The 13,015-nt window shown below is 38.1% G+C and overlaps 20 non-coding genes across 20 annotated transcripts; all 20 read left to right on the top strand.

Annotated features, from left to right (window-relative positions):
• Positions 1-456: 456 nt before the first annotated feature.
• TRNAF-GAA (transfer RNA phenylalanine (anticodon GAA)) lies at positions 457-529 on the top strand. Its single transcript has one exon. It is a non-coding gene; the product is annotated as a tRNA-Phe (tRNA).
• Positions 530-1,126: 597 nt separating this feature from the next.
• Positions 1,127-1,199, top strand: TRNAF-GAA (transfer RNA phenylalanine (anticodon GAA)). Its single transcript has one exon. It is a non-coding gene; the product is annotated as a tRNA-Phe (tRNA).
• A 142-nt stretch (positions 1,200-1,341) lies between these two features.
• TRNAF-GAA (transfer RNA phenylalanine (anticodon GAA)) lies at positions 1,342-1,414 on the top strand. Its single transcript has one exon. It is a non-coding gene; the product is annotated as a tRNA-Phe (tRNA).
• Positions 1,415-2,228: 814 nt separating this feature from the next.
• Positions 2,229-2,301, top strand: TRNAF-GAA (transfer RNA phenylalanine (anticodon GAA)). Its single transcript has one exon. It is a non-coding gene; the product is annotated as a tRNA-Phe (tRNA).
• A 597-nt stretch (positions 2,302-2,898) lies between these two features.
• TRNAF-GAA (transfer RNA phenylalanine (anticodon GAA)) lies at positions 2,899-2,971 on the top strand. Its single transcript has one exon. It is a non-coding gene; the product is annotated as a tRNA-Phe (tRNA).
• Positions 2,972-3,113: 142 nt separating this feature from the next.
• TRNAF-GAA (transfer RNA phenylalanine (anticodon GAA)) lies at positions 3,114-3,186 on the top strand. Its single transcript has one exon. It is a non-coding gene; the product is annotated as a tRNA-Phe (tRNA).
• Positions 3,187-4,000: 814 nt separating this feature from the next.
• On the top strand, positions 4,001-4,073 carry TRNAF-GAA (transfer RNA phenylalanine (anticodon GAA)). Its single transcript has one exon. It is a non-coding gene; the product is annotated as a tRNA-Phe (tRNA).
• An 813-nt stretch (positions 4,074-4,886) lies between these two features.
• Positions 4,887-4,959, top strand: TRNAF-GAA (transfer RNA phenylalanine (anticodon GAA)). Its single transcript has one exon. It is a non-coding gene; the product is annotated as a tRNA-Phe (tRNA).
• A 597-nt stretch (positions 4,960-5,556) lies between these two features.
• On the top strand, positions 5,557-5,629 carry TRNAF-GAA (transfer RNA phenylalanine (anticodon GAA)). Its single transcript has one exon. It is a non-coding gene; the product is annotated as a tRNA-Phe (tRNA).
• Positions 5,630-5,771: 142 nt separating this feature from the next.
• Positions 5,772-5,844, top strand: TRNAF-GAA (transfer RNA phenylalanine (anticodon GAA)). Its single transcript has one exon. It is a non-coding gene; the product is annotated as a tRNA-Phe (tRNA).
• An 814-nt stretch (positions 5,845-6,658) lies between these two features.
• TRNAF-GAA (transfer RNA phenylalanine (anticodon GAA)) lies at positions 6,659-6,731 on the top strand. The gene has a single exon. It is a non-coding gene; the product is annotated as a tRNA-Phe (tRNA).
• Positions 6,732-7,328: 597 nt separating this feature from the next.
• On the top strand, positions 7,329-7,401 carry TRNAF-GAA (transfer RNA phenylalanine (anticodon GAA)). The gene has a single exon. It is a non-coding gene; the product is annotated as a tRNA-Phe (tRNA).
• A 142-nt stretch (positions 7,402-7,543) lies between these two features.
• Positions 7,544-7,616, top strand: TRNAF-GAA (transfer RNA phenylalanine (anticodon GAA)). The gene has a single exon. It is a non-coding gene; the product is annotated as a tRNA-Phe (tRNA).
• An 814-nt stretch (positions 7,617-8,430) lies between these two features.
• Positions 8,431-8,503, top strand: TRNAF-GAA (transfer RNA phenylalanine (anticodon GAA)). Its single transcript has one exon. It is a non-coding gene; the product is annotated as a tRNA-Phe (tRNA).
• Positions 8,504-9,100: 597 nt separating this feature from the next.
• On the top strand, positions 9,101-9,173 carry TRNAF-GAA (transfer RNA phenylalanine (anticodon GAA)). The gene has a single exon. It is a non-coding gene; the product is annotated as a tRNA-Phe (tRNA).
• A 142-nt stretch (positions 9,174-9,315) lies between these two features.
• TRNAF-GAA (transfer RNA phenylalanine (anticodon GAA)) lies at positions 9,316-9,388 on the top strand. Its single transcript has one exon. It is a non-coding gene; the product is annotated as a tRNA-Phe (tRNA).
• An 814-nt stretch (positions 9,389-10,202) lies between these two features.
• TRNAF-GAA (transfer RNA phenylalanine (anticodon GAA)) lies at positions 10,203-10,275 on the top strand. The gene has a single exon. It is a non-coding gene; the product is annotated as a tRNA-Phe (tRNA).
• Positions 10,276-11,087: 812 nt separating this feature from the next.
• Positions 11,088-11,160, top strand: TRNAF-GAA (transfer RNA phenylalanine (anticodon GAA)). The gene has a single exon. It is a non-coding gene; the product is annotated as a tRNA-Phe (tRNA).
• Positions 11,161-11,974: 814 nt separating this feature from the next.
• TRNAF-GAA (transfer RNA phenylalanine (anticodon GAA)) lies at positions 11,975-12,047 on the top strand. Its single transcript has one exon. It is a non-coding gene; the product is annotated as a tRNA-Phe (tRNA).
• An 812-nt stretch (positions 12,048-12,859) lies between these two features.
• Positions 12,860-12,932, top strand: TRNAF-GAA (transfer RNA phenylalanine (anticodon GAA)). Its single transcript has one exon. It is a non-coding gene; the product is annotated as a tRNA-Phe (tRNA).
• Positions 12,933-13,015: the final 83 nt, after the last annotated feature.

Raw genomic sequence — 13,015 nt, 5'->3', positions numbered from 1 at the left:
TATAGCTTGCCAAAATAGCTCAGTTGTGAGAGCAATAGACTGAAGACCTTAAAATCCCTAGTACGATCGTGGGTTTCCACATGTTTGGGTGTTTGCAGTTTGTTACTGAGTAGCAATTCAGCAAAAAGAAATTTAGCAGCAGAAACTTTCATTTTCAGGTTTCGCCCTCTAGGACACTTGATGTTCTTTCAGTTTGCCTTATCTTAAACACCAAAAAAGACTTTCTAAACGTCAGACTTACACGCAATAGCTCTTTTGTGAGAGCATTAAACTGAAGATCTAAAGGTCCTGGGTTCGATCCCAGCATTCGGCATGTTTAGTTGCTGTATTTTTGTTACAGAATAGCAATTTACCAGCAGAATCTTTCATTATCAGGTGTTGTTCATCAAGAATACTTAATGCTCTTTTTTTCCCCAGCCTAAAACCCCAAATACGGCTTGACATCTTTCACAATTAGCCGAAATAGCTCAGTTGGGAGAGCGTTAGACTGAAGATCTAAAGGTCCCTGGTTCGATCCCGGGTTTTGGCATATTTAGTTGCTGTTTTTTTGTTACAGAATAGCAATTTAGCAGCAGAAACTGCGGTGTTCAGGTTCTGGTCTTCAAGATCATTTCATGTTATTACAGTTTGCATTATTATTAGCCCCAATAAAATAATTTCTTATTAGTAGAGCTTGGCGAAATAGCTCAGTTGTGAGAACATTAGACTGAAGATCTAAGGGTGTCTTGTTCAATCCTGGGGTTTAGCATGGTTGGGTGTTTGCTTTTGCTACTTAATAGCAATTTAGCAGCAAAAACTGTTGTTTTCAGTTTTTGATCTTGAAAAACATTTTATGTTATTTCAGTTTGCAAAATCTTTAGCTCCAAAAAAAAGACATTCTTATCAGTATAGCTTGCCAAAATAGCTCAGTTGTGAGAGCAATAGACTGAAGACCTTAAAATCCCTAGTACGATCGTCGGTTTCCACATGTTTGGGTGTTTGCATTTTGTTACTGAGTAGCAATTCAGCAAAAAGAAATTTAGCAGCAGAAACGTTTATTTTCAGGTTTCGCCCTCTAGGACACTTGATGTTCTTTCAGTTTGCCTTATCTTAAACACCAAAAAAGACTTTCCCAATGTCAGACGTAGCTGCAATAGCTCATTTGGGAGAGCATTAGACTGAAGATCTAAAGGTCCCCGGTTCGATCCTGGGTTTCGGCATGTTTAGTAGCTGTATTTTTGTTACAGAATAGCAATTTACCAGCAGAATCTTTCATTATAAGGTGTTGCTCTTCAAGAACACTTGATGCTCTTTTTTTCCCAACCTAAAACCCCAAATACGACTTCACATCTGTCACAATTAGCCGAAATAGCTCAGTTGGGAGAGCGTTAGACTGAAGATCTAAAGGTCCCTGGTTCGATCCCGGGTTTCGGCATATTTAGTTGCTGTTTTTTTTGTTACAGAATAGCAATTTAGCAGCAGAAACTGCCGTGTTCAGGTTCTGGTCTTCAAGAACATTTCATGTTATTACAGTTTGCATTATTATTAGCCCCAATAAAATAATTTCTTATTAGTAGAGCTTGGCGAAATAGCTCAGTTGTGACAACATTAGACTGAAGATCTAAGGGTGTCTTGTTCAATCCTGGGGTTTAGCATGGTTGGGTGTTTGCTTTTGCTACTGAATAGCAATTTAGCAGCAAAAACTGTTGTGTTCAGGTTTTGATCTTGAAAAGCATTTTATGTTATTTCAGTTTGCAAAATCTTTAGCTCCTAAAAAAAGACATTCTTATCAGTATAGCTTGCCAAAATAGCTCAGTTGTGAGAGCAATAGACTGAAGACCTTAAAATCCCTAGTACGATCGTGGGTTTCCACATGTTTGGGTGTTTGCATTTTGTTACTGAGTAGCAATTCAGCAAAAAGAAATTTAGCAGCAGAAACTTTCATTTTCAGGTTTCGCCCTCTAGGACACTTGATGTTCTTTCAGTTTGCCTTATCTTAAACACCAAAAAAGACTTTCTAAACGTCAGACTTACACGCAATAGCTCTTTTGTGAGAGCATTAAACTGAAGATCTAAAGGTCCTGGGTTCGATCCCAGGATTCGGCATGTTTAGTTGCTGTATTTTTGTTACAGAATAGCAATTTACCAGCAGAATCTTTCATTATCAGGTGTTGTTCATCAAGAATACTTAATGCTCTTTTTTTCCCCAGCCTAAAACCCCAAATACGGCTTGACATCTTTCACAATTCGCCGAAATAGCTCAGTTGGGAGAGCGTTAGACTGAAGATCTAAAGGTCCCTGGTTCGATCCCGGGTTTTGGCATATTTAGTTGCTGTTTTTTTGTTACAGAATAGCAATTTAGCAGCAGAAACTGCGGTGTTCAGGTTCTGGTCTTCAAGATCATTTCATGTTATTACAGTTTGCATTATTATTAGCCCCAATAAAAGAATTTCTTATTAGTAGAGCTTGGCGAAATAGCTCAGTTGTGAGAACATTAGACTGAAGATCTAAGGGTGTCTTGTTCAATCCTGGGGTTTAGCATGGTTGGGTGTTTGCTTTTGCTACTTAATAGCAATTTAGCAGCAAAAACTGTTGTTTTCAGTTTTTGATCTTGAAAAACATTTTATGTTATTTCAGTTTGCAAAATCTTTAGCTCCAAAAAAAAGACATTCTTATCAGTATAGCTTGCCAAAATAGCTCAGTTGTGAGAGCAATAGACTGAAGACCTTAAAATCCCTAGTACGATCGTGGGTTTCCACATGTTTGGGTGTTTGCATTTTGTTACTGAGTAGCAATTCAGCAAAAAGAAATTTAGCAGCAGAAACGTTTATTTTCAGGTTTCGCCCTCTAGGACACTTGATGTTCTTTCAGTTTGCCTTATCTTAAACACCAAAAAAGACTTTCCCAATGTCAGACGTAGCTGCAATAGCTCATTTGGGAGAGCATTAGACTGAAGATCTAAAGGTCCCCGGTTCGATCCCGGGTTTCGGCATGTTTAGTAGCTGTATTTTTGTTACAGAATAGCAATTTACCAGCAGAATCTTTCATTATAAGGTGTTGCTCTTCAAGAACACTTGATGCTCTTTTTTTCCCAACCTAAAACCCCAAATACGACTTCACATCTGTCACAATTAGCCGAAATAGCTCAGTTGGGAGAGCGTTAGACTGAAGATCTAAAGGTCCCTGGTTCGATCCCGGGTTTCGGCTTATTTAGTTGCTGTTTTTTTTGTTACAGAATAGCAATTTAGCAGCAGAAACTGCCGTGTTCAGGTTCTGGTCTTCAAGAACATTTCATGTTATTACAGTTTGCATTATTATTAGCCCCAATAAAATAATTTCTTATTAGTAGAGCTTGGCGAAATAGCTCAGTTGTGACAACATTAGACTGAAGATCTAAGGGTGTCTTGTTCAATCCTGGGGTTTAGCATGGTTGGGTGTTTGCTTTTGCTACTGAATAGCAATTTAGCAGCAAAAACTGTTGTGTTCAGGTTTTGATCTTGAAAAGCATTTTATGTTATTTCAGTTTGCAAAATCTTTAGCTCCTAAAAAAAGACATTCTTATCAGTATAGCTTGCCAAAATAGCTCAGTTGTGAGAGCAATAGACTGAAGACCTTAAAATCCCTAGTACGATCGTGGGTTTCCACATGTTTGGGTGTTTGCAGTTTGTTACTGAGTAGCAATTCAGCAAAAAGAAATTTAGCAGCAGAAACTTTCATTTTCAGGTTTCGCCCTCTAGGACACTTGATGTTCTTTCAGTTTGCCTTATCTTAAACACCAAAAAAGACTTTCTAAACGTCAGACTTACACGCAATAGCTCTTTTGTGAGAGCATTAAACTGAAGATCTAAAGGTCCTGGGTTCGATCCCAGGATTCGGCATGTTTAGTTGCTGTATTTTTGTTACAGAATAGCAATTTACCAGCAGAATCTTTCATTATCACGTGTTGTTCATCAAGAATACTTAATGCTCTTTTTTTCCACAGCCTAAAACCCCAAATACGGCTTGACATCTTTCACAATTAGCCGAAATAGCTCAGGTGGGAGAGCGTTAGACTGAAGATCTAAAGGTCCCTGGTTCGATCCCGGGTTTTGGCATATTTAGCTGCTGTTTTTTTGTTACAGAATAGCAATTTAGCAGCAGAAACTGCCGTGTTCAGGTTCTGGTCTTCAAGATCATTTCATGTTATTACAGTTTGCATTATTATTAGCCCCAATAAAAGAATTTCTTATTAGTAGAGCTTGGCGAAATAGCTCAGTTGTGACAACATTAGACTGAAGATCTAAGGGTGTCTTGTTCAATCCTGGGGTTTAGCATGGTTGGGTGTTTGCTTTTGCTACTGAATAGCAATTTAGCAGCAAAAACTGTTGTGTTCAGGTTTTGATCTTGAAAAGCATTTTATGTTATTTCAGTTTGCAAAATCTTTAGCTCCTAAAAAAAGACATTCTTATCAGTATAGCTTGCCAAAATAGCTCAGTTGTGAGAGCAATAGACTGAAGACCTTAAAATCCCTAGTACGATCGTGGGTTTCCACATGTTTGGGTGTTTGCAGTTTGTTACTGAGTAGCAATTCAGCAAAAAGAAATTTAGCAGCAGAAACTTTCATTTTCAGGTTTCGCCCTCTAGGACACTTGATGTTCTTTCAGTTTGCCTTATCTTAAACACCAAAAAAGACTTTCTAAACGTCAGACTTACACGCAATAGCTCTTTTGTGAGAGCATTAAACTGAAGATCTAAAGGTCCTGGGTTCGATCCCAGGATTCGGCATGTTTAGTTGCTGTATTTTTGTTACAGAATAGCAATTTACCAGCAGAATCTTTCATTATCAGGTGTTGTTCATCAAGAATACTTAATGCTCTTTTTTTCCCCAGCCTAAAACCCCAAATACGGCTTGACATCTTTCACAATTAGCCGAAATAGCTCAGTTGGGAGAGCGTTAGACTGAAGATCTAAAGGTCCCTGGTTCGATCCCGGGTTTTGGCATATTTAGTTGCTGTTTTTTTGTTACAGAATAGCAATTTAGCAGCAGAAACTGCGGTGTTCAGGTTCTGGTCTTCAAGATCATTTCATGTTATTACAGTTTGCATTATTATTAGCCCCAATAAAATAATTTCTTATTAGTAGAGCTTGGCGAAATAGCTCAGTTGTGAGAACATTAGACTGAAGATCTAAGGGTGTCTTGTTCAATCCTGGGGTTTAGCATGGTTGGGTGTTTGCTTTTGCTACTTAATAGCAATTTAGCAGCAAAAACTGTTGTTTTCAGTTTTTGATCTTGAAAAACATTTTATGTTATTTCAGTTTGCAAAATCTTTAGCTCCAAAAAAAAGACATTCTTATCAGTATAGCTTGCCAAAATAGCTCAGTTGTGAGAGCAATAGACTGAAGACCTTAAAATCCCTAGTACGATCGTGGGTTTCCACATGTTTGGGTGTTTGCATTTTGTTACTGAGTAGCAATTCAGCAAAAAGAAATTTAGCAGCAGAAACGTTTATTTTCAGGTTTCGCCCTCTAGGACACTTGATGTTCTTTCAGTTTGCCTTATCTTAAACACCAAAAAAGACTTTCCCAATGTCAGACGTAGCTGCAATAGCTCATTTGGGAGAGCATTAGACTGAAGATCTAAAGGTCCCCGGTTCGATCCTGGGTTTCGGCATGTTTAGTAGCTGTATTTTTGTTACAGAATAGCAATTTACCAGCAGAATCTTTCATTATAAGGTGTTGCTCTTCAAGAACACTTGATGCTCTTTTTTTCCCAACCTAAAACCCCAAATACGACTTCACATCTGTCACAATTAGCCGAAATAGCTCAGTTGGGAGAGCGTTAGACTGAAGATCTAAAGGTCCCTGGTTCGATCCCGGGTTTCGGCATATTTAGTTGCTGTTTTTTTTGTTACAGAATAGCAATTTAGCAGCAGAAACTGCCGTGTTCAGGTTCTGGTCTTCAAGAACATTTCATGTTATTACAGTTTGCATTATTATTAGCCCCAATAAAATAATTTCTTATTAGTAGAGCTTGGCGAAATAGCTCAGTTGTGACAACATTAGACTGAAGATCTAAGGGTGTCTTGTTCAATCCTGGGGTTTAGCATGGTTGGGTGTTTGCTTTTGCTACTGAATAGCAATTTAGCAGCAAAAACTGTTGTGTTCAGGTTTTGATCTTGAAAAGCATTTTATGTTATTTCAGTTTGCAAAATCTTTAGCTCCTAAAAAAAGACATTCTTATCAGTATAGCTTGCCAAAATAGCTCAGTTGTGAGAGCAATAGACTGAAGACCTTAAAATCCCTAGTACGATCGTGGGTTTCCACATGTTTGGGTGTTTGCATTTTGTTACTGAGTAGCAATTCAGCAAAAAGAAATTTAGCAGCAGAAACTTTCATTTTCAGGTTTCGCCCTCTAGGACACTTGATGTTCTTTCAGTTTGCCTTATCTTAAACACCAAAAAAGACTTTCTAAACGTCAGACTTACACGCAATAGCTCTTTTGTGAGAGCATTAAACTGAAGATCTAAAGGTCCTGGGTTCGATCCCAGGATTCGGCATGTTTAGTTGCTGTATTTTTGTTACAGAATAGCAATTTACCAGCAGAATCTTTCATTATCAGGTGTTGTTCATCAAGAATACTTAATGCTCTTTTTTTCCCCAGCCTAAAACCCCAAATACGGCTTGACATCTTTCACAATTCGCCGAAATAGCTCAGTTGGGAGAGCGTTAGACTGAAGATCTAAAGGTCCCTGGTTCGATCCCGGGTTTTGGCATATTTAGTTGCTGTTTTTTTGTTACAGAATAGCAATTTAGCAGCAGAAACTGCGGTGTTCAGGTTCTGGTCTTCAAGATCATTTCATGTTATTACAGTTTGCATTATTATTAGCCCCAATAAAAGAATTTCTTATTAGTAGAGCTTGGCGAAATAGCTCAGTTGTGAGAACATTAGACTGAAGATCTAAGGGTGTCTTGTTCAATCCTGGGGTTTAGCATGGTTGGGTGTTTGCTTTTGCTACTTAATAGCAATTTAGCAGCAAAAACTGTTGTTTTCAGTTTTTGATCTTGAAAAACATTTTATGTTATTTCAGTTTGCAAAATCTTTAGCTCCAAAAAAAAGACATTCTTATCAGTATAGCTTGCCAAAATAGCTCAGTTGTGAGAGCAATAGACTGAAGACCTTAAAATCCCTAGTACGATCGTGGGTTTCCACATGTTTGGGTGTTTGCATTTTGTTACTGAGTAGCAATTCAGCAAAAAGAAATTTAGCAGCAGAAACGTTTATTTTCAGGTTTCGCCCTCTAGGACACTTGATGTTCTTTCAGTTTGCCTTATCTTAAACACCAAAAAAGACTTTCCCAATGTCAGACGTAGCTGCAATAGCTCATTTGGGAGAGCATTAGACTGAAGATCTAAAGGTCCCCGGTTCGATCCCGGGTTTCGGCATGTTTAGTAGCTGTATTTTTGTTACAGAATAGCAATTTACCAGCAGAATCTTTCATTATAAGGTGTTGCTCTTCAAGAACACTTGATGCTCTTTTTTTCCCAACCTAAAACCCCAAATACGACTTCACATCTGTCACAATTAGCCGAAATAGCTCAGTTGGGAGAGCGTTAGACTGAAGATCTAAAGGTCCCTGGTTCGATCCCGGGTTTCGGCATATTTAGTTGCTGTTTTTTTTGTTACAGAATAGCAATTTAGCAGCAGAAACTGCCGTGTTCAGGTTCTGGTCTTCAAGAACATTTCATGTTATTACAGTTTGCATTATTATTAGCCCCAATAAAATAATTTCTTATTAGTAGAGCTTGGCGAAATAGCTCAGTTGTGACAACATTAGACTGAAGATCTAAGGGTGTCTTGTTCAATCCTGGGGTTTAGCATGGTTGGGTGTTTGCTTTTGCTACTGAATAGCAATTTAGCAGCAAAAACTGTTGTGTTCAGGTTTTGATCTTGAAAAGCATTTTATGTTATTTCAGTTTGCAAAATCTTTAGCTCCTAAAAAAAGACATTCTTATCAGTATAGCTTGCCAAAATAGCTCAGTTGTGAGAGCAATAGACTGAAGACCTTAAAATCCCTAGTACGATCGTGGGTTTCCACATGTTTGGGTGTTTGCATTTTGTTACTGAGTAGCAATTCAGCAAAAAGAAATTTAGCAGCAGAAACTTTCATTTTCAGGTTTCGCCCTCTAGGACACTTGATGTTCTTTCAGTTTGCCTTATCTTAAACACCAAAAAAGACTTTCTAAACGTCAGACTTACACGCAATAGCTCTTTTGTGAGAGCATTAAACTGAAGATCTAAAGGTCCTGGGTTCGATCCCAGGATTCGGCATGTTTAGTTGCTGTATTTTTGTTACAGAATAGCAATTTACCAGCAGAATCTTTCATTATCAGGTGTTGTTCATCAAGAATACTTAATGCTCTTTTTTTCCCCAGCCTAAAACCCCAAATACGGCTTGACATCTTTCACAATTCGCCGAAATAGCTCAGTTGGGAGAGCGTTAGACTGAAGATCTAAAGGTCCCTGGTTCGATCCCGGGTTTTGGCATATTTAGTTGCTGTTTTTTTGTTACAGAATAGCAATTTAGCAGCAGAAACTGCGGTGTTCAGGTTCTGGTCTTCAAGATCATTTCATGTTATTACAGTTTGCATTATTATTAGCCCCAATAAAAGAATTTCTTATTAGTAGAGCTTGGCGAAATAGCTCAGTTGTGAGAACATTAGACTGAAGATCTAAGGGTGTCTTGTTCAATCCTGGGGTTTAGCATGGTTGGGTGTTTGCTTTTGCTACTTAATAGCAATTTAGCAGCAAAAACTGTTGTTTTCAGTTTTTGATCTTGAAAAACATTTTATGTTATTTCAGTTTGCAAAATCTTTAGCTCCAAAAAAAAGACATTCTTATCAGTATAGCTTGCCAAAATAGCTCAGTTGTGAGAGCAATAGACTGAAGACCTTAAAATCCCTAGTACGATCGTGGGTTTCCACATGTTTGGGTGTTTGCATTTTGTTACTGAGTAGCAATTCAGCAAAAAGAAATTTAGCAGCAGAAACGTTTATTTTCAGGTTTCGCCCTCTAGGACACTTGATGTTCTTTCAGTTTGCCTTATCTTAAACACCAAAAAAGACTTTCCCAATGTCAGACGTAGCTGCAATAGCTCATTTGGGAGAGCATTAGACTGAAGATCTAAAGGTCCCCGGTTCGATCCCGGGTTTCGGCATGTTTAGTAGCTGTATTTTTGTTACAGAATAGCAATTTACCAGCAGAATCTTTCATTATAAGGTGTTGCTCTTCAAGAACACTTGATGCTCTTTTTTTCCCAACCTAAAACCCCAAATACGACTTCACATCTGTCACAATTAGCCGAAATAGCTCAGTTGGGAGAGCGTTAGACTGAAGATCTAAAGGTCCCTGGTTCGATCCCGGGTTTCGGCATATTTAGTTGCTGTTTTTTTTGTTACAGAATAGCAATTTAGCAGCAGAAACTGCCGTGTTCAGGTTCTGGTCTTCAAGAACATTTCATGTTATTACAGTTTGCATTATTATTAGCCCCAATAAAATAATTTCTTATTAGTAGAGCTTGGCGAAATAGCTCAGTTGTGACAACATTAGACTGAAGATCTAAGGGTGTCTTGTTCAATCCTGGGGTTTAGCATGGTTGGGTGTTTGCTTTTGCTACTGAATAGCAATTTAGCAGCAAAAACTGTTGTGTTCAGGTTTTGATCTTGAAAAGCATTTTATGTTATTTCAGTTTGCAAAATCTTTAGCTCCTAAAAAAAGACATTCTTATCAGTATAGCTTGCCAAAATAGCTCAGTTGTGAGAGCAATAGACTGAAGACCTTAAAATCCCTAGTACGATCGTGGGTTTCCACATGTTTGGGTGTTTGCAGTTTGTTACTGAGTAGCAATTCAGCAAAAAGAAATTTAGCAGCAGAAACTTTCATTTTCAGGTTTCGCCCTCTAGGACACTTGATGTTCTTTCAGTTTGCCTTATCTTAAACACCAAAAAAGACTTTCTAAACGTCAGACTTACACGCAATAGCTCTTTTGTGAGAGCATTAAACTGAAGATCTAAAGGTCCTGGGTTCGATCCCAGGATTCGGCATGTTTAGTTGCTGTATTTTTGTTACAGAATAGCAATTTACCAGCAGAATCTTTCATTATCACGTGTTGTTCATCAAGAATACTTAATGCTCTTTTTTTCCACAGCCTAAAACCCCAAATACGGCTTGACATCTTTCACAATTAGCCGAAATAGCTCAGTTGGGAGAGCGTTAGACTGAAGATCTAAAGGTCCCTGGTTCGATCCCGGGTTTTGGCATATTTAGCTGCTGTTTTTTTGTTACAGAATAGCAATTTAGCAGCAGAAACTGCCGTGTTCAGGTTCTGGTCTTCAAGATCATTTCATGTTATTACAGTTTGCATTATTATTAGCCCCAATAAAAGAATTTCTTATTAGTAGAGCTTGGCGAAATAGCTCAGTTGTGACAACATTAGACTGAAGATCTAAGGGTGTCTTGTTCAATCCTGGGGTTTAGCATGGTTGGGTGTTTGCTTTTGCTACTGAATAGCAATTTAGCAGCAAAAACTGTTGTTTTCAGTTTTTGATCTTGAAAAACATTTTATGTTATTTCAGTTTGCAAAATCTTTAGCTCCAAAAAAAAGACATTCTTATCAGTATAGCTTGCCAAAATAGCTCAGTTGTGAGAGCAATAGACTGAAGACCTTAAAATCCCTAGTACGATCGTGGGTTTCCACATGTTTGGGTGTTTGCATTTTGTTACTGAGTAGCAATTCAGCAAAAAGAAATTTAGCAGCAGAAACGTTTATTTTCAGGTTTCGCCCTCTAGGACACTTGATGTTCTTTCAGTTTGCCTTATCTTAAACACCAAAAAAGACTTTCCCAATGTCAGACGTAGCTGCAATAGCTCATTTGGGAGAGCATTAGACTGAAGATCTATAAGTCCCTGGTTCAATCCCGGGTTTCGGCATGTTTAGTAGCTGTATTTTTGTTACAGAATAGCAATTTACCAGCAGAATCTTTCATTATAAGGTGTTGCTCTTCAAGAACACTTGATGCTCTTTTTTTCCCAACCTAAAACCCCAAATACGACTTCACATCTGTCACAATTAGCCGAAATAGCTCAGTTGGGAGACCGTTAGACTGAAGATCTAAAGGTCCCTGGTTCGATCCCGGGTTTCGGCATATTTAGTTGCTGTTTTTTTTGTTACAGAATAGCAATTTAGCAGCAGAAACTGCCGTGTTCAGGTTCTGTTCTTCAAGAACATTTCATGTTATTACAGTTTGCATTATTATTAGCCCCAATAAAATAATTTCTTATTAGTAGAGCTTGGCGAAATAGCTCAGTTGTGACAACATTAGACTGAAGATCTAAGGGTGTCTTGTTCAATCCTGGGGTTTAGCATGGTTGGGTGTTTGCTTTTGCTACTGAATAGCAATTTAGCAGCAAAAACTGTTGTGTTCAGGTTTTGATCTTGAAAAGCATTTTATGTTATTTCAGTTTGCAAAATCTTTAGCTCCTAAAAAAAGACATTCTTATCAGTATAGCTTGCCAAAATAGCTCAGTTGTGAGAGCAATAGACTGAAGACCTTAAAATCCCTAGTACGATCGTGGGTTTCCACATGTTTGGGTGTTTGCAGTTTGTTACTGAGTAGCAATTCAGCAAAAAGAAATTTAGCAGCAGAAACTTTCATTTTCAGGTTTCGCCCTCTAGGACACTTGATGTTCTTTCAGTTTGCCTTATCTTAAACACCAAAAAAGACTTTCTAAACGTCAGACTTACACGCAATAGCTCTTTTGTGAGAGCATTAAACTGAAGATCTAAAGGTCCTGGGTTCGATCCCAGGATTCGGCATGTTTAGTTGCTGTATTTTTGTTACAGAATAGCAATTTACCAGCAGAATCTTTCATTATCAGGTGTTGTTCATCAAGAATACTTAATGCTCTTTTTTTCCACAGCCTAAAACCCCAAATACGGCTTGGCATCTTTCACAATTAGCCGAAATAGCTCAGTTGGGAGAGCATTAGACTGAAGATCTAAAGGTCCCTGGTTCGATCCCGGGTTTTGGCATATTTAGCTGCTGTTTTTTTGTTACAGAATAGCAATTTAGCAGCAGAAACTGCCGTGTTCAGGTTCTGGTCTTCAAGATCATTTCATGTTATTACAGTTTGCATTATTATTAGCCCCAATAAAAGAATTTCTTATTAGTAGAGCTTGGCGAAATAGCTCAGTTGTGACAACATTAGACTGAAGATCTAAGGGTGTCTTGTTCAATCCTGGGGTTTAGCATGGTTGGGTGTTTGCTTTTGCTACTGAATAGCAATTTAGCAGCAAAAACTGTTGTTTTCAGTTTTTGATCTTGAAAAACATTTTTTGTTATTTCAGTTTGCAAAATCTTTAGCTCCAAAAAAAAGACATTCTTATCAGTATAGCTTGCCAAAATAGCTCAGTTGTGAGAGCAATAGACTGAAGACCTTAAAATCCCTAGTACGATCGTGGGTTTCCACATGTTTGGGTGTTTGCATTTTGTTACTGAGTAGCAATTCAGCAAAAAGAAATTTAGCAGCAGAAACGTTTATTTTCAGGTTTCGCCCTCTAGGACACTTGATGTTCTTTCAGTTTGCCTTATCTTAAACACCAAAAAAGACTTTCCCAATGTTAGACGTAGCTGCAATAGCTCATTTGGGAGAGCATTAGACTGAAGATCTATAAGTCCCTGGTTCAATCCCGGGTTTCGGCATGTTTAGTAGCTGTATTTTTGTTACAGAATAGCAATTTACCAGCAGAATCTTTCATTATAAGGTGTTGCTCTTCAAGAACACTTGATGCTCTTTTTTTCCCAACCTAAAACCCCAAATACGACTTCACATCTGTCACAATTAGCCGAAATAGCTCAGTTGGGAGACCGTTAGACTGAAGATCTAAAGGTCCCTGGTTCGATCCCGGGTTTCGGCATATTTAGTTGCTGTTTTTTTTGTTACAGAATAGCAATTTAGCAGCAGAAACTGCCGTGTTCAGGTTCTGGTCTTCAAGAACAT

Source organism: Pseudophryne corroboree, chromosome 4 (assembly GCF_028390025.1).
Source record: "Pseudophryne corroboree isolate aPseCor3 chromosome 4, aPseCor3.hap2, whole genome shotgun sequence".
Taxonomy (NCBI): domain Eukaryota; kingdom Metazoa; phylum Chordata; class Amphibia; order Anura; family Myobatrachidae; genus Pseudophryne; species Pseudophryne corroboree.
Note: the sequence above shows the minus strand (reverse complement) of the source record. Positions and strands in the feature narration are given on the sequence as shown.